This window comes from Oryctolagus cuniculus, chromosome 2, assembly GCF_964237555.1.
Source record: "Oryctolagus cuniculus chromosome 2, mOryCun1.1, whole genome shotgun sequence".
NCBI classification, from domain to species: domain Eukaryota; kingdom Metazoa; phylum Chordata; class Mammalia; order Lagomorpha; family Leporidae; genus Oryctolagus; species Oryctolagus cuniculus.
The window spans coordinates 180,546,534-180,563,060 of NC_091433.1; the positions used below are offsets into that span (position 1 = coordinate 180,546,534).

A 16,527-nucleotide genomic window follows, 5' to 3' on the forward strand; every position below is an offset into this window, starting at 1 on the left:
GAACAAGGGAGTGTGGGGCACAGAAGCATGACAGAAATCTGACTCACTATGGTCACATGGTCCAGGGTTGCAGTGTAGTTGTGCCAGTTGTACACTACAATTCTAGGGGCATGGTTTGCTTCTGTACTTACAACCAATGTGTATTTTCCTCAGATGGTTGTGCAATGTCAAAAGGAACAAGCATTGCCTTTTTCTTATCCATACAAATGTGCCATTTGAACTGTAGGGCTGATGGGGGCTTGGTTGGCTGTGCATTCTTAGGCAGGCTCATGAATGAGTCATCTATACTTGACTCTTGTATTTTCGATTTATTTCCCAATTATGTGAATCTTACATAGCCCTTGTTCCAGACAGATGAATCACAATATAATTATCAAAGGTTATGGGCATATAGTACTTTCTACAGATAACTAGATTCAACATTTTAGTCATGTGTAAACATGCAACTTATTCTCTACAGAACAGATTGCATTGCATTTGTCAAGTCTGTACATTTGCTGTATTTCCTCTGCATTTAAAAAGTTCGTAACATAATAACCAAGTTCCCCGAAGTATTTGTATTAACTTTTTAACCAAAGAAAAAACAAACAAAAACCACCATTTTTTCCTTGACCATTGCTAATAGTTTTTTTCAAAACACTCTGGCAAAAAAAAAATAAAATAAATAAATAAAAAAGAACCCTACATGAAAGATCTCCGTGAGTGAGATCCCAGTGAAAAGAATAGGTCATCAAAGAGGGAGGTACCTTTCTCTGAAGGGAGGAGAGAACTTCCACTTTGACTATGACCTTGTCTAAATATGATCAGAGTTGGTGAACTCAAAAGGCTTCCATAGCCTTGGCAGCTCATGACAAGAGCCTAGGGTGATTACTGAGGCCATAAACAAGAGTGTCAATTTGTTAAGTCAACAACAGGAGTCACTGTGCACTTACTCCTCATGTAGGATCTCTGTCCTTAGTGTGCTGTACATTGTGATTTAATGCTATAACTGTTACTCAAACAGTATTTTTCACTTTGTGTTTCTATGTGGGTGCAAACTGTTGAAATCTTTACTTAATATATGCTAAACTGATCTTCTGTATATAAAGATAATTGAAAATGAATCTTGATGTGAATGGAAGGGGGAGGGAGAGGGAAAGGCGAGGGTTGCGGGTGGGAGGGAAGTTATGGAGGGGGGAAGCCATTGTAATCCATAAGCTGTACTTTGGAAATTTATATTCATTAAATAAAAGTTAAAAAAACAAAACAAAACAAAAAAAGAAGCAGGGTTGGAAACTGTTGTGATAAAGAATGTTTGTAACAGAGTCTACATCCAATAGTGACTTGGGAATTCAGTCACTTGCATTGTAAGCAGTGTAAGTATAAGGGGAAAATTTCTTGTCCTAATGACAGATATCAAGCTGTTATTCATATTTGAGTGGTAACAGACCTGAGTTTGCAAATATGGAAGGCTTGAAATAGCACCCTACAAAACTAAATTAAAAACTGTAGGTTGGCACTAATTTGAGCAACTTATTGATCTTAACAAAGGAGCAGTGCCTGGTGTGAAAGGAACTAAATGATAATTCTGCAAATGATTCTGATGAGTTCATATAGCAGATAAAAATGTCAGGTTTACCTGGAGAACTTCTGATAGTACTGGTTATTGGTACTGGAATTTGATGCCAAGAAAATTTCCATTCCTAGGGAGTTATATAACCATAGTTAGCTGATAGTGATTGATTTGGTGTGCTCAGTACTAGGATGAACAATTTAAAGGCATGATCTTAATATATTCAGTAAGCGAAGTACTAGTATTACCCCACTTTTACTGATGAAGAAACTGATGCACACATAACAGCATTATGTGTTTACTCAGTAAGTATGAAGTTGCATTTAGAAAGTTCTGTTAACCAAAAAGATGGAAGGAAAGGACCTGGTGGAGTCTGTCCAACTAGGACTGGGCACAGGAGTTTTAGCTCTGCCATTTCTGTTTATTGCATTAACAATAAATAAATAGATCAACACCAATTTCCTTTTGCATTGGCACACAGAGTCAAAATTGTGTATTTTGCTGACTTGTATTTCCATTAGCTTTTTTTCCATGTTACTTTAAAAATATTAAAAATATTAATAAAAATCACTTTTTATTTGACATAGCTAAAAAAAGAAGTCATTTTTTGTTTGTTTTTGTTTTTTGATAATTCACTATTTTAGCATAACCATTTTTCTCATCTCTGTATTATTCTTTGGGAAGATGAACTATTACATTCTGAAATGGTGACCATCTTCTGCTATTTGATATGTAGACTGTTTCCATTTTATTTTTCATTATTATAGATATATTGAGCATCTTTTTAAACATCTAAACAGTTTTTCCTTAATATACATTCTGAGAAATGGAGTCATTTGGCAAAACAGAAGTATGTTTAATGATCTTGAAACACAGAGCCAAATTGATTTACAAGGAATATTGTGTTATTTTATTCTCCTAATAGAAGCATTTGAAAAAGTCTGCCTCACTGCACTATCACCAACCTTGAAACAATTTGATAGCAAATAGAGTATCTGCATATTTTAATATGCATTTTCCTTATTTTCAGGAGAAGTTAAACACTCTTTCATATGTTTATTAGCCATATTATATTTATATTTCCTCATTTAAAACATTTGCTCATGTTCATAGTCCATTTGTCTATTGTTGTGTTAGTACTTTTTTTATTTGTTTTCAAGGGCACATTACTTATTAATGACATTATTTCTTTGCATATCATCTTTTCAAAATATATTCCTGAGTTTAGATTTTAACTGTCTTGCTTTTTTATCTGAGAGAGTCCACAACCTTCAAGTTTAGATTTTAACTGTCTTGCTTTTTTATCTGAGAGAGTCCACAACCTTCAAGTTATCATGAAAGTCAGTGAAACATTTAGTTATGTATAATTTTAGATTTTTATATTTTATTTGTAAACATTATAACTTAACAGGTGTATCTATGTTGCATTTATTAACTTAATTACCCAGACAGTTAGCTTTGCCTACTGCATCTACTAAATGTGCAACTCTTCCCCATTGGTTGGGGATAATTGCTCCATTCTTTGGATGTCACTCTCCAAATGCCCATCAGCAACACTGAACTCTGCCCCTGACCGGCCTGGTCCAAGTCCTAAGAGGTGTCACCTTTTTCCCTCTGTTTGAATTGGCCATCCCTCATAACCATGTGAACTGGGGGCAGGGGAGACAACTTTTTAAATAAATTCTACACCTGATATAAAAATAAGCAACTTCTCTTAGAAGTTTAAGTATTTGGAAATATCACTTGTTAACCATAAATGGCTTCGTAATCTTAAAAGAGTAATAGAAAATTGGCAAATGATATGGACAAATCAGTTGTAATGCCCAGCAGGTTAGAAAATTTTAGCCATTTCCCCATGAGGATATACAAAGGGAAAAACTGGTGTAATAATGGGGAAAAAATAGGGAGATGTATTTTCTCTTACATGGGATTACTGAATTCTCTGAGTTGTCTGACATTCTCTAAAGAGGTAGATTATGTAACTCTACATCTGGAGATGGATGTTTTGAGGGTTGAAAAGGCAGTATGAGTATAACAGGAATAGGAGTCATTAGGAAAACTAGCCAAGGGAAAGGGTTAGATGTGAGGGGTGCCTGTAGAGCGTTAGGAACAGAGGTGTGTATTTTATACTCTTACTTCATCTACTGGTTAAATGGTGGATTGTTGCTGTTTTTCTGGCATTCAGTTATCTACATTTTAGCTTTTTGAATGATTCCATCTATTTTATCTGTTTTTCTTCTTTTTATTTTTTAATCTGAAGAGTCTGGAACTCAACTATGTTGTTTTAGCTATTAGAGCTACTCTATGTGACCACATAATGGCCAAGGACATAGATTTAGGTACTTACAAAGAAGCATCAACCTGCAAACAAGCTGAGCTTATCACTTGAGGCTCCACAGTTTGAAGATAAGGAAGTTACCCACTGAATCAGAAAATAAAGGTTTGATGTATTCTTCTGCCACATACATAGCCAGGCAGTTAAACTACCTGTAACTCAGCTGTAATCTCTATAAAATGGGAGTTTGTACCGATTTTAAGTTTTGTGGCACATGTATAGGGGGAAGATTCAGTGATACCCTTGTGTGGTGTCATTATTGTCCTAAACACAGAACAAATAGTCACCTAACCAAGCCATGAAAATATCAATGATCTGCTATTTGCAGACTGTTATATACTATCTTATTGAGATGTGGAAGAATTCTGGGATTATATAACCTCATAGGGATAGCAATTTCATCACAGCAAGAAGAAAAGGTCACACACAAACACACACATACATTTCTTTGACATATTTCTATGGATAGGTCCTTTTAAAAATTCAAAATCTACCAAAATGCACATTCAAGATCTCTGTACCTCATTGTATTAAATTAAACCTCAATAAGATGATAATAAATAAAAGTAAAATAAGTCCTTTGAGGGCCAAGATTGTTTAGCACCTTGCATGCATGTTCAGAAAACCGTCTCTAGTACACAGCAGATGATTAATGCATATTTGTTAAACCTGGGATCAAATTCAGTATGTTTATGACCTTGATAGATAATTATCTCCACAGTCTCTGCAGTCTTGAGTAAACAGTGATGCAAGACTGTTGTCATGAGCTTTTGTTATTTATTTTTAAAATTCATTTTAAATTAAAATTAATATATGTATATATATGTAGTTTTGAAATTGGAGCTCATTTTGTTCACTTAAAATATAGGAGGGAAGAGAAGATGCCCTTTTCTAAGCCAGTTCTACAATGATAGAACCCTCAGACTTTATATCCCTCATCTACTACCTTTGAGAATGAAAAGGTTTTGCTCTCTGAGAGTACAAAGGGCAACACCAGAGCTGGGCTGGATGCCAATAGGAATGAATTTGAGATGCAGAGCAGGGCTCCCCTGCCCCAGCCTTACAGACTAAAGCACACACAGTGGTTTGCCTCCTTCCCCTTCCATTTAACTGGAGTTCTACTGCATTCCAGCTGCAAGATACACAACACATTTATCCCAGTCCATTTTAACAGCCTTCTCTTTGCACATTTGCATATAGCTTAACTTTCATACAGCCATGGGAAGCTAATAAAATCTCAGCCTGTGCTGACCATAAAAAAAGTATTTTTCTATATTACTGGGTTTGTGTTCTTCCTTAAAGCACTAGAAGAACCACAGGAGCCTTTAAAACTAATTAACAGCCCCCTGTTGGGGACATGGCGCTCGGCAGTGATTTATCCCTGGTGGGAGTGCAGACCTGAGCAGGGAGAACTTCTAAAACCCTGTGCAGATCTGAGGGGATTTGTGAAGTGGTGTTATTTATGACACTCACCTCCTCATACCAGTTTTCTGGGAAATAGAAATATTTAATACATCCCTATCCTAATAGAAAATGCAACAACAGGTAATTCTTTCTATGGTGCCACTTGTGCAGTTATGTCTTCCGAGAACTTAAGTCCCCACCTCTTCCTTCCTACAACTGTTATTTTGTTTTGAAAGATCAAGTAATACTGCTACGCCTGCTGCAGTCTGCAGGGCTTCTGACATGTTTTAAAACATGTGTGGCTCTAGGACCTAGTGTAGTTATTGCTGCTATAATGATGTGAGGCACCTACAGTTGCCCTTTCTCTTGGTAAAAGAATGATCTGATGCCTTGGAATATGAGATTTTAACAGCACCTTTTCCCTCAGGTAATTTCCTAGCTAAAGAAACAGAATGATTTTCAGTGGCTAATTTCACCCAAGAAATCCCCAAAATGGAGCTATTAAGATCTGGATGGGGGTTGGGGGCAGAGTTGTTTCCATTCCCAGTGATCTTCTGCCCTGTGTTCCCTTCTCAGATCAGGGGTTTACGTACTGACTGGCAGTGAGCATATGGACTTAAGCTCAGAAGAGAAAATTGAAGATGAAGAGTAAGTTTAGGATAGAACAGAAGCATGTGAGGATTACTGAGAATGAACTGACTAAGGTCCAGGATGATCAGTATAGCTCCCATCAATGTCTCTTGCTGGTTGAGCAGCCACTGGAAGTCATTATAACTTTCCAATTCTCAGTTTGTTTTTTATCAATACATTAAGAATTAAAAGATATTATTTGTGTGCATCCTAGCACAGTGGTCATCTAATCAAAAAAAAAGGTAGAAAGTGGGCCAGTAAATGAAACATTTGATTGTAGAGTTTTAGGTATCAGAAAATATACCACGTGTGAACCATCTTCCTCTCTTTCCCATCCATTCAGGTAGAGGTGATAACTCTAGGTGAAAACCAATGCAGTGGCAGAGGGGCAAGTGGTGTTATTTCTAGGATTTAGGTAGCCTCATTTATCATATCTCACACTGAATATGTCATTGCAAAGTCCAAGAAAATGATGACTTCTTCCCTCACATGGCATGGTCAGACGAGACAAGCAGAATCTTGCCTTTGTCCCTGTCTCTAGCCTGTTGTCATCTTTTTTCCTGTTTCTGCCCACTTTTGATCTCAGGGAGTCTCCACCATGGTTCTGTCTGCATTTGCCTTTGAGAGGACACAGAGGCCCAACCATTTTTCTTACTCATTCCCAGATGTTTCTATGGTTACATTCATCTTGAACCCTGAATCATAATTCTTCACAGCAAGGTACACACCAGGAACCCCTGTGAGCTGGGCTTTGTCTGCATAGACAAGCATATAGATACCATAGCTGGAGGCAGCATCCTATTGTAAAAGGATATAGGCAAATTCAATTCCATCTACATAAACATGATTTAAAATCATTTTTAACCTCATATATGTTTGCCAGCCCAAAGAGACGACTATCTCTGACAATTTCTTTCCTGAGGTGAAAATGCAAGAATATCAATGCAATATTAGGGCTACCACCCCAACAGCTTCTGTATCAGACTGAATTATTTCAGTGGAAAAGCATTTTAGAGTCAGCCCTCTATCATGGGATTTGTGTCCATGGATTCACCCAACCAGGGACTGAAAATATTTGTAAAAACATTACATCTATGATGGACATTGTCATTTTCCTTACACAATACAGCATAAAATATTTATGTAAATAATCAAGAGATGATTTGAGTTATATAGAATTCAGAATAAGTTTTATGCATATGCCACACCATTTTATATAAGAGACTTGGGCATTTGTGTATTTTGATCTTCTCAGTGGGACCTGAAACCAATACCCCAAAACTACTGAGAGATAATTCTACTTCTCTAGTTATAGGAAGCCCTTTAGAGGTATTCATTTACGCAGACTTCCTTTTCCCTTTATGACATTCAGTTGAGACCTGACCCTGGACACCTGCAATATCAATGGGACCTGAGAGGGGAAGGAATAATGCTAGACTCAGAACTCCAAACACAAACTCAGATTCAAAACCTACACTTCCTATTTTTGTGTTTTGTGACTTCAGTTTTGTGACTTCAGTTCGACTTGCTTAGGAATTCTGTACTTTAAGCTGCTCTGTATAGAATTAGAGCAGCTACATCACACGACTTGATGAGGAGTACCAGAAAGTGCAGAGTACAGAACAGCTAATGCATATTGAGTGTGAATAATTGCTTAATTTCAATCTGAAGGTAAGATGACTTCTTTGCAAGCCCATGACAATGACAGTTGTGAGGAAGACAGAGAAGATGTTGCATTAATAATTAACAAGATGAATTTGACAGCAAGTAAGGGAACAGGGACTTAAACAATGTAGATATTTAATAGCTCATTTATTGAGTTCTTGGGGGTAGCATTTGCAGGATTGGTTCAGCAGCCCACTGGACCATCAAGGACTTTGGGGCTTTCCATTTTTTGCTCAAATATCCCCAACTGTCACTCTTTTCCCAGGTATAATAGCTACTGCAGTTTCAGGCAGAATGCACATAGTGAAGGCAAAAACATCTGTAGTAAAATTTCCCTAGAAACAGACCATGCCTCTCACCACAAAGACTTTATCCTCTGTCTCATTGCTCAGATATGACTTATGTAGGCACCCACAGTGGTGGACAAATACAGAAAGTAAAAATATGATAAAAGAGAACCAGACTGCACGATTCATTCTTTGGGTCTAGGCACACTGTTGTCTGAAGAAAGTAAAGGTATTCTGGGCAAGGACAAAAGAGGATGGGTACACACTTTGAGAATACATTGTCTGTCATAGAGAGATTTAATTGAAGGTGGAATCCCAGTGCCTCCCAAACAGACTAAATGGGAACCATGGACCCTGGGAACATGATATGCAACATTGGATAGAGCAAGTAGATGCCACGTGATCCACACTGGTGTATAATGCAAATGCACTAGCTTTGTGTGAAAAGGTATTGTAATAGTCAGTTAAAACTATACAGCTCAGCTTGTATAACTGGTCATAAATTCTGGCCAAGGCATACATACTTTGGGTAGCATGGAAAAGTACCTACAATGAAATAAATGCTTTTAATAATAGTGCTGCAAATGCAATGATCAGCTCGTCTCCAGGGACAAACTTTGGATTTTATTTGCTTAGTTAGGTTATACAGTGAAGACTAAACTTTCTTAATTGATTTTATTACTTGTTTCACCAAAATCTCATTTTACAATGCTTTGCACATTACCACATAGTTTCAAAGTAATCTCCAATTTAGATTTATGGGAGGTGTTAAAATATTTTACAAACATGGATTTTCTTCTAGTTCTCACAAAGTGTATCTATTTTATGTATAAACAGTGTATATATTATGGAATGATTTTACTTAAATTCCTAAAGATTTATGGACACCGTAGTTTGGCTGCCCATGTAATTTTATTTCACCCTCTCTAAAACATGACGGCTTTACCTGAGCAAGGCTGTGGTGCGGGTGCTTGGTGATCAGCATCTTTTGGCCTTGGTATTATCACTTCAGGGGGAGGAGGGCTATTTAGTTTTTGTTTGCTTTTATTGTTTCCTTCAAATCTCTGGCTGTTTATTGCATCTCTGTATCATTTTGAAATTTATAGTCTATTTAATAGCATTTTTATTTTTTATGATTATGTCAGTCTTATCCATAAGGGGGTCTTAGGGAATATGTTTTGAGTTTCTTTCAATAGCAACCGCATCTAGAAACCACCTAACTGAATTATGAGTTTTATTTTTTTACCAGAGGGAGCTATGAAACAGAAATGATTTTAGATGTAGATTATAATAATAATTTGGAGGCATCTTTATGATCTGTGAGTTTCATATCACTCTCATGCCTGGCACTCTCTCTGATTATTACGGTTCTAATAGAGCTCAGCCAAATTTCTATACGTATCCAATAAAAGCCTCGACATCAGAGGTCAGTGCAGGCGGCCAGGGTAGGATTAATACTGCATTGTTTACCATAATATCAGGAACAGTTTGTGCCAACTATCCATAAGGGAAGCACAGACTGATGTTTCTTTCTCAGAGACTTTGTGTTGACAAGGGATCATGATATTAAGCTGTCATTAATGGGGAGTGGGAACCATAATTTATTAGATGCATATAGGGATATTTTGGAGAATCCGAAAGGACAAAGTCCCCTTGTATAGGAACAGATCAAGACTCTAGAAGGTTATGAAGGCGCAAGGTTTCCTGTATGTATTCCTGAGTGGCTGACTCAGGGGAAGAGCCCAGCACAAGTAGATACAGGCATACGAAAATGGAATGCAAGGATGGTCATAATTAAAGGTCACATTAAAAGGGTGTACCAGGCCCCAGACCCTCTTCCAAGTACCTTACATATATTGATGCATTCAGTCATCACAGTGTAAGAGCAAACAGTAGGGAGAACTTAACTTACCCCTTTAAGGTCATTTAAGTGAATAAATAATGAAAAACAGAGTCCTTATTTGGTGCCAGCTGCCTGGCTTCAGAAATGAGTTCTGCGTTCATCTGCAGTATTGCCCCTCCTCCTCACCTTTCCTATTTTTCTGCTTCAACCTATACTGAACTGCCCCACCTCCACTACTGCACATTTTCCCAGTTCAAATGTCTGACAGAGATTGACTAGACTCTCTGTGTTCCAATTCCAGTTTCCTGGGAGACACAATCTCTCTGGTCAAACTGGGTCAGTAGTGTGATCTGCCATGCAAGGAAGATGGGGTTATGCAGTTCTGACCTGGCTGCCTGGTCTTAGTGGGGGTGGAGAGGGACAATTCTGCCACAGCACTTGTGGCCAAAGCAGTCACCCACTGAAACTGTCTATTACAATTTGTAGCTTGTACTATAAATATCTACATCTGAGTAGCTCATTCACATGGTCCATATAACTTCAGTCATTAATTTAGAATCAATCTAATTTATTTCCTCAAGAGCAATTTATGACAAGATGGATTGTGATGTATGCACTTATAGAGTTCATTTCATTCTTGTTTATTTGCATACCTTGCCCTCTATCTAAGAATGTATTTAGACATCAAGTAACACAATGATATCCTGGGTTTCTCTTTAAAATATATATAACCATGAATTTTTATTTTATTTTTAATCAACACATAACATTTTCACAAATATGATCATTTATAAATACATACAAGGTGAAATGATCAAATCTAAGTAGTTTGCATTTCTATGCCCTCCAATAAATATTGTTTCTATGTGTTGGGAACTTTCAGATAATTCTTTTTTTCTTAAAGACATATTAATTTATTTGCAAGAGTTATAAAAAGGGGCTAGTGCTGTGGTAGCAGGTAAAGCTGCCACATGCAGTACTGGCATCCCATATGGGCACTGATTCGAGTTCCGGCTGCTCCACTTCTGATCCAGCTCTCTGCTATGGCCTGAGAAAGCAGAAGATGGCCCAAGTCCTTGGACCCCTGCACCCATGTGGGAGACTTAGAAGAAGCTCCTGGCTCCTGGCTTGGGTTGGCACAGCTTGTCATTGGAGTCATTTGGGGAGTGAACCAATGGAAGGAAGACCTCTCTCCCTCTCTCTCTCTCTGCCTGTGCTTTTCTGTAACTCTGCCTTTTAAATAAATAAATAAATCTTTAAAAGAAAAAAGTTACAGAGAGAGGGAGAGACAGAGAGAGAAATTTTTCATCCTCTGGTTCACTCCCTAGATAATTACAATTGCCAGAACTGGACTGATCTGAAGCCAGGGGCTTCTGCCAAGTCACCAACATGGATGCAATGGCCCAAGCAGTTGGACCATCTTCTGCTGCTTTCTCAGGCCATTAGAAAAGAGCTGTATTGGAAGTGGAAAAGCTGGGACCAGGGTCAATTTGTGATGATGGCTTCGCAGGCAGAGGGTTTACCTGCTAGGCCACAATGCTAGCCCCCAGATAATTCTTTTCCAGTTATTGTAAAATCATGAATCATTGTAAATTATAGCAACCCTGTTGTGCTAAGGAGCACTATATAACTGTGGTTTGGTCCCTACATCACTCCTCTCTACCTTTCCTTTATTTCTAGTGACCACTACTCATCACTCTACTCTCTTCTTCTGTGAGATCAATACTTTTAGCTTCCACAAATTTAATTATTTCAACCAACCTATAAGGCAGAATCAATACTATTCACATTTAATGATGACAAAACTGAAGCCAAAAGATTTTCAATTAAAGATTCAGTTCACATGGTCAGGAAGTAGCATGATTCAGATCCAAAACCCGTCTGAATGCAGGGCCTGAGCTTTGACTATACACTACACTGACTGGTGCCTGAGTGTTAGCACATGTACCTGTTTTGCTCATTTAAAAATACCAGTCTGACAGGCACATCTGTCATTGTAATTAGCATCTCTCACCATTTGTGATTTCACTGGGCAACTCTCAGAATGGGTACCCATGAATCTCTGATTCTTCGTGGACATCTGTAGCAGTTGACCCATCTCTGGGAAGCCATGAGATCTAAAAGGAAGTGGAGTGGACCCCAAAGGCTGAGACAATGATCTGAATACAGACTACCTAGGATGGGATTTGTAATACACTTTTTCAGAGTTGTGTAAATTGGGACCAAAAACCTATCCATGCTGAACATCGTTTGTAAACCTCAGGTTATAATATCTGCCTCTCAATGTTTTAAAAGGTTTATTTATTTTATCCAACAAGCATATTACAGAGAGAAAGGGAAACACACACATACACACACACATGCAACACATATGGTGGGGGTTGGGAGAAGAGAAAAAAAAGAGAGAGAAGGGGAGAGGGAGAGAGATCTTCTATCCACTTGAGTTCATTCCTGAAGCAGACAAAATAGCTGGGGTTGGACAAGTTCAATGCCAGGAACCTAGAACTCTACTAAGGTCTCCTATGTTGGTGGCAGGGTCCCAAGCACTTGGGGCATCTTTCGCTGCATTGCCAGGAGCAATAGAAGGGAACTGGATTGGATGGAAGTGGAGCAGCCCGGACACAAACCAGTGCTCCTATGGATAACATAGGTGGTGGCTAAATCTTCTGCACCACAATGCCAATCCCCTTCTTCCAAATTTTTGTGAAGAGTAAGTGAAACATGATACATATTGAGTTAACGTGACTGAGACTCTCAGAGGGTGTTTAGGGCACAAGTTTATTTCTATGTCTCCTTTCAACCCTCAGCCTACCTACAAGTTTAATTAATGCCCCGTATCTTCTTCTTCTAAGTACATTTAAAGCTTCTATAATATGTGAACGAAGAGCTCACAAATCTTCTTGAACTCCCTGCATAGAAAGATTGAAGAGGCCAGTGCCTCAGCTCGATAGGCTAATCCTCCGCCTACAGCACCAGCACACTGGGTTCTAGTCCCAGTTGGGGCGCCAGATTCTTTCCTGGTTGCTCCTCTTCCAGTCCAGCTCTCTGCTGTGGCCAGGGAGTGCAGTGGAGGATGGCCCAAGTACTTGGGCCCTGCACCCACATGGGAGACCAGGAGAAGCACCTGGCTCCTGCCTTGGGATCAGCACAGTGCGCGCAGCACACCGGCCACAGCTGCCATTAGGGGGTGAACCAATGGAAAAGGAAGACCTTTCTCTCTGCTGTTTCACAGTCCACTCTGCCTGTCAAAAAAAAAAAAAAAAAAAAAAAAAAAAAAAAAAAAAAGAAGAAGAAGAAGAAGATTGAAGAGGCAATAATACTTTGGTGTTTTGCCTGGACATTGTATTCGTAAAATTAAACAAACAAGAAAAAACCTCCACTGGAAATATCTCCAAGGAGAATCTAGCAGAATAGACAAATAATAGGTCATCTGTGACATTTTTGAGAGAAACATGAAATGTATTTGGCTTTCATTGATTTTCCCAGGGTAAGATATTTAGGAAATATGCTAGTTAATGTTCTATAATCATATTTTGTGGCCAGCAGAATCTGGGAAGTTTTAAATCTCTATCAATAACACTAAGCACTTAATTTCCTTTGGACTTTATAGTATTTATGGAATATTTTTATATAAACATTTCTGTTCTTATAGAAATGATTTATTGATTTTCCATATTTCCCATTTTCTGAAAGACTAAGCTTTTTTCCAGAAAATATTCATGGCTTTTCATTGCATTGTTCACACCATGGGCTTCTTCTGTGCCTTTTAGCTTAGGACTTAACAACACGGGGTTTAGAATGAAATAGAACTGATCTCCATTTACATTTGATGACTGGAAAGGATAAAGATTATCTCCTTCATGAGTTCAACATGTATTTGGCTGCAAATATCAGAAAGCTAACTGATTGGATATAAACAAGTCATAGTTACTATCAACTGCCAACTTTCATTCCTTCTTTTTAAATGGTCTCCCACAGTCATTATACAATTCCCTTTGCTTTTCCTTGTCCAAACCACCTCCACTAAAGTTTCACAAACAGCCTAGAGTAGACATAAGCAGAATGAAAGTTTCAACCTCCTGTTGCCTTCCATACACAAAGAAAAGGCTTCCTACAGACTCCCAACCCCTACAGTGGCCTTGTTTCTTGGGCACAATGTGAGCTGCCCTGTGCCCATCTCTTCCTGTAAAGCACTGTAAGAGTATAAAGCTCAGAGCTAGATATGATAGTATCTCCAATAAACTTGTGTTACCCCTATACAGAAAACCAAAACTGAAGATATGGGTCATAGAAAGGCTAAAGTGACTATCTCATGTAGCTGTTAGAGATATCTTATTTAATGTATCTTTTTGTTATATGATAGCCATGTGAGAAGTCACATTACATATACTATTATTGATATGTAGCAATTGATTGTTTTTCTTTTCCATGGACAACAGACATCTTTGAAAGAAAAATAGTATTCAATAATAATCATCAAAGTTGAAAATGTTACCTTATATTTTTGCTATAGTGAATTCCTAAATATTTTAACATGTTTTAGTTTCCTAATATTCACTTAATAAAGAGAGTATCCATTATTATATTTTACGTCAGAAAAACTGATCTCTATAGAAATGATGGGATTTGTTTAGAAAAATGGCAGAAATATATATGCATTTTTATTTCAAATCTTACAGTATGATTTAAATTACTTATATTAGTATTCAAAAGTGACCCATTCACCCAGAAGGAATGATAAGAAATGTAATTTTATTAATTGATCATTGAAAAATTGACAGTAGATAATGTCCTCTTGGAATAGAGCTCTTTGCAATTTAAAAAGTATGTTCATTGTTGAATATTAAAAAAAACAAGCATGAAGTAGTGATGGCAAGTGAGACCCCAGTTTAAATGGAATCTCTGACTGTTATGTAATTTGCCCAAAAGTCACTCCGCTTATAAATGAAACAGCTGGTCAGAACCCTGGTTTTCCCAATTTTAGCCCAGTGACCATTTCACTGATCCTTGCTTACCTTTAGAAACAAGATATTTTTTCTTTTACCTCTTGTGAGAAATGATATTTTATAAAAATTGTAATTCTGAATTCTTTTATGTTGAATCTTACAAAACTGGGTCTGTATTTAGAAAATATATATGTTTTGTTTGGCCTCTATATCATGGGCCGCATTGAGGAAAAGGTAATAATTGCAAGTGTTTGAAAATCAGATTTGACAGTAAAATCCTACATTTACAGATCTGCTTGATTCCATATCTGAACCACACTCCTGAGTGGCAGCAAGCAACTGGACTGTGGGTCAAGTATGAATTTCTCGGTTTGACACCATCCCAGAAACTTTACTTTGGACACTAAGACAGTCTCCTTCACACATTTGATTCATCTTCCTGCTATCCATTGGGTGGGTAAGTCTGGTCTCCACTTAACTTGTAATAATAAGTCATGTCCTAATACTGGACACTGGAATGAATGATACGGTGTTTTCCTTTTTGCTTTCTGATTTTTTTGAGATTTTGTAGATTCAAAACAGAAAAAGGAAAGTATATGTGTTTAGTTTCTTTTTTCCAAGTTAGATGGAAAACATTTACATATCTTCAGTCTGTTTGGCAATGATTGATGTATGTTAACCATGTTCAGTCAATATAGAACGTAACCTTGACATTGGCAGGCTAGTCCAATCAAGACCAGTGAAGGTGAATGAGACAACTCTAAAAATAACAGAAAGGATGCAAATTACTGCCTGAAGTACAGGTCAATCCAGCATAGATTTATCGGCCACTGGAACTTGGATGTAGGCTATTTGGGGACCACAGTTTGACTGAGAATTCTATTCCTACTCCATCACTAAGTTAACAGTAAAATAGGGCTTCTTAAAAAGGAGTTGACTTACTACTTGTTTTCCCCCACATAAATATAATTAAATATGAAAGGTGGTGATGGTGGTTGAACATCTGTCTTTAGCTTTCAGGTTTTTCACAGTCTGTTGATTAGGTTATGTTTTGTATTATTCCAATGTCCACAGCTGTCAAATGAAATGGGAGCAGGCCTGCCTGAATCGGGGAGCTGAGGTCTGCAGCAGCTTTTCATGTTCCACGTGGTAATAGCTGGTGACAGCTTCCACTCTGAACAAATTGTTTTCTGTTGGTTGATGGGTCTCAGCTGTTCTAACCTGGGAAGTGATGAGTTTTGCCTTCATTTGGAGACTAGGATCCGTTCAAATAGTTTCTGGCTTCTTTGGGCATTATTGTTTGTTTGACTTTTTCTTGGTGGGAGGAGGGAATGTGTTCACATGCAATGGTATTTGGTCCATTTCTGACAGTAAGTTCTATTCTTACCAGAGCACAATATCTAGAGCCTTCCAAGGTCTGTGATGTTCCTGATATATTGGGAAGGGGAGATCAACACAAGGGCAAGAGGACAATCTTCCTCCTACCAAGCTCCCTGAGATTGATTTTTCATCTTGACAAAGGAGCATTTGTTCTCAGGCTGATGTATTTTCTTCATGAGTGAGATTAGCTCACACCAATATCCTTGGGTAACACCAAACAGTGGAGTGCTAGTTAAAGTGGTAAGATCGGGAAACATGGAGGTTCTTTCAGACATGATTTTATATTCAGTGAGTGTGTGCACAAAGCACTGGAGTTGAATAGGTTTGAAATGCAAAGATCTGAAAGATTTTCCCCAGTGCTTTCATGTTTTCTTCTACTTCTCCATATCAAAACAGGGTGTTACAGTAGGATGTAAATATAATTTCACCTAAAGGCATATATAATGAATAATTGATTGCTTGGCTCCTTGTAATTTAATAAGGAA

The 16,527-nt window shown here is 37.8% G+C and overlaps 1 long non-coding RNA gene across 2 annotated transcripts in view; it reads left to right on the forward strand.

The window, feature by feature from the left end:
* The window catches only part of LOC138848664 (uncharacterized), a 133,828-nt gene extending 117,698 nt beyond the window's left edge, over positions 1–16,130 (forward strand). For both annotated transcript variants that reach the window (XR_011386760.1, XR_011386761.1), the window contains one exon: positions 14,953–16,130. This is a non-coding gene — a long non-coding RNA (uncharacterized lncRNA). The remainder of the gene's footprint in view (positions 1–14,952) is intronic.
* Positions 16,131–16,527: the final 397 nt, after the last annotated feature.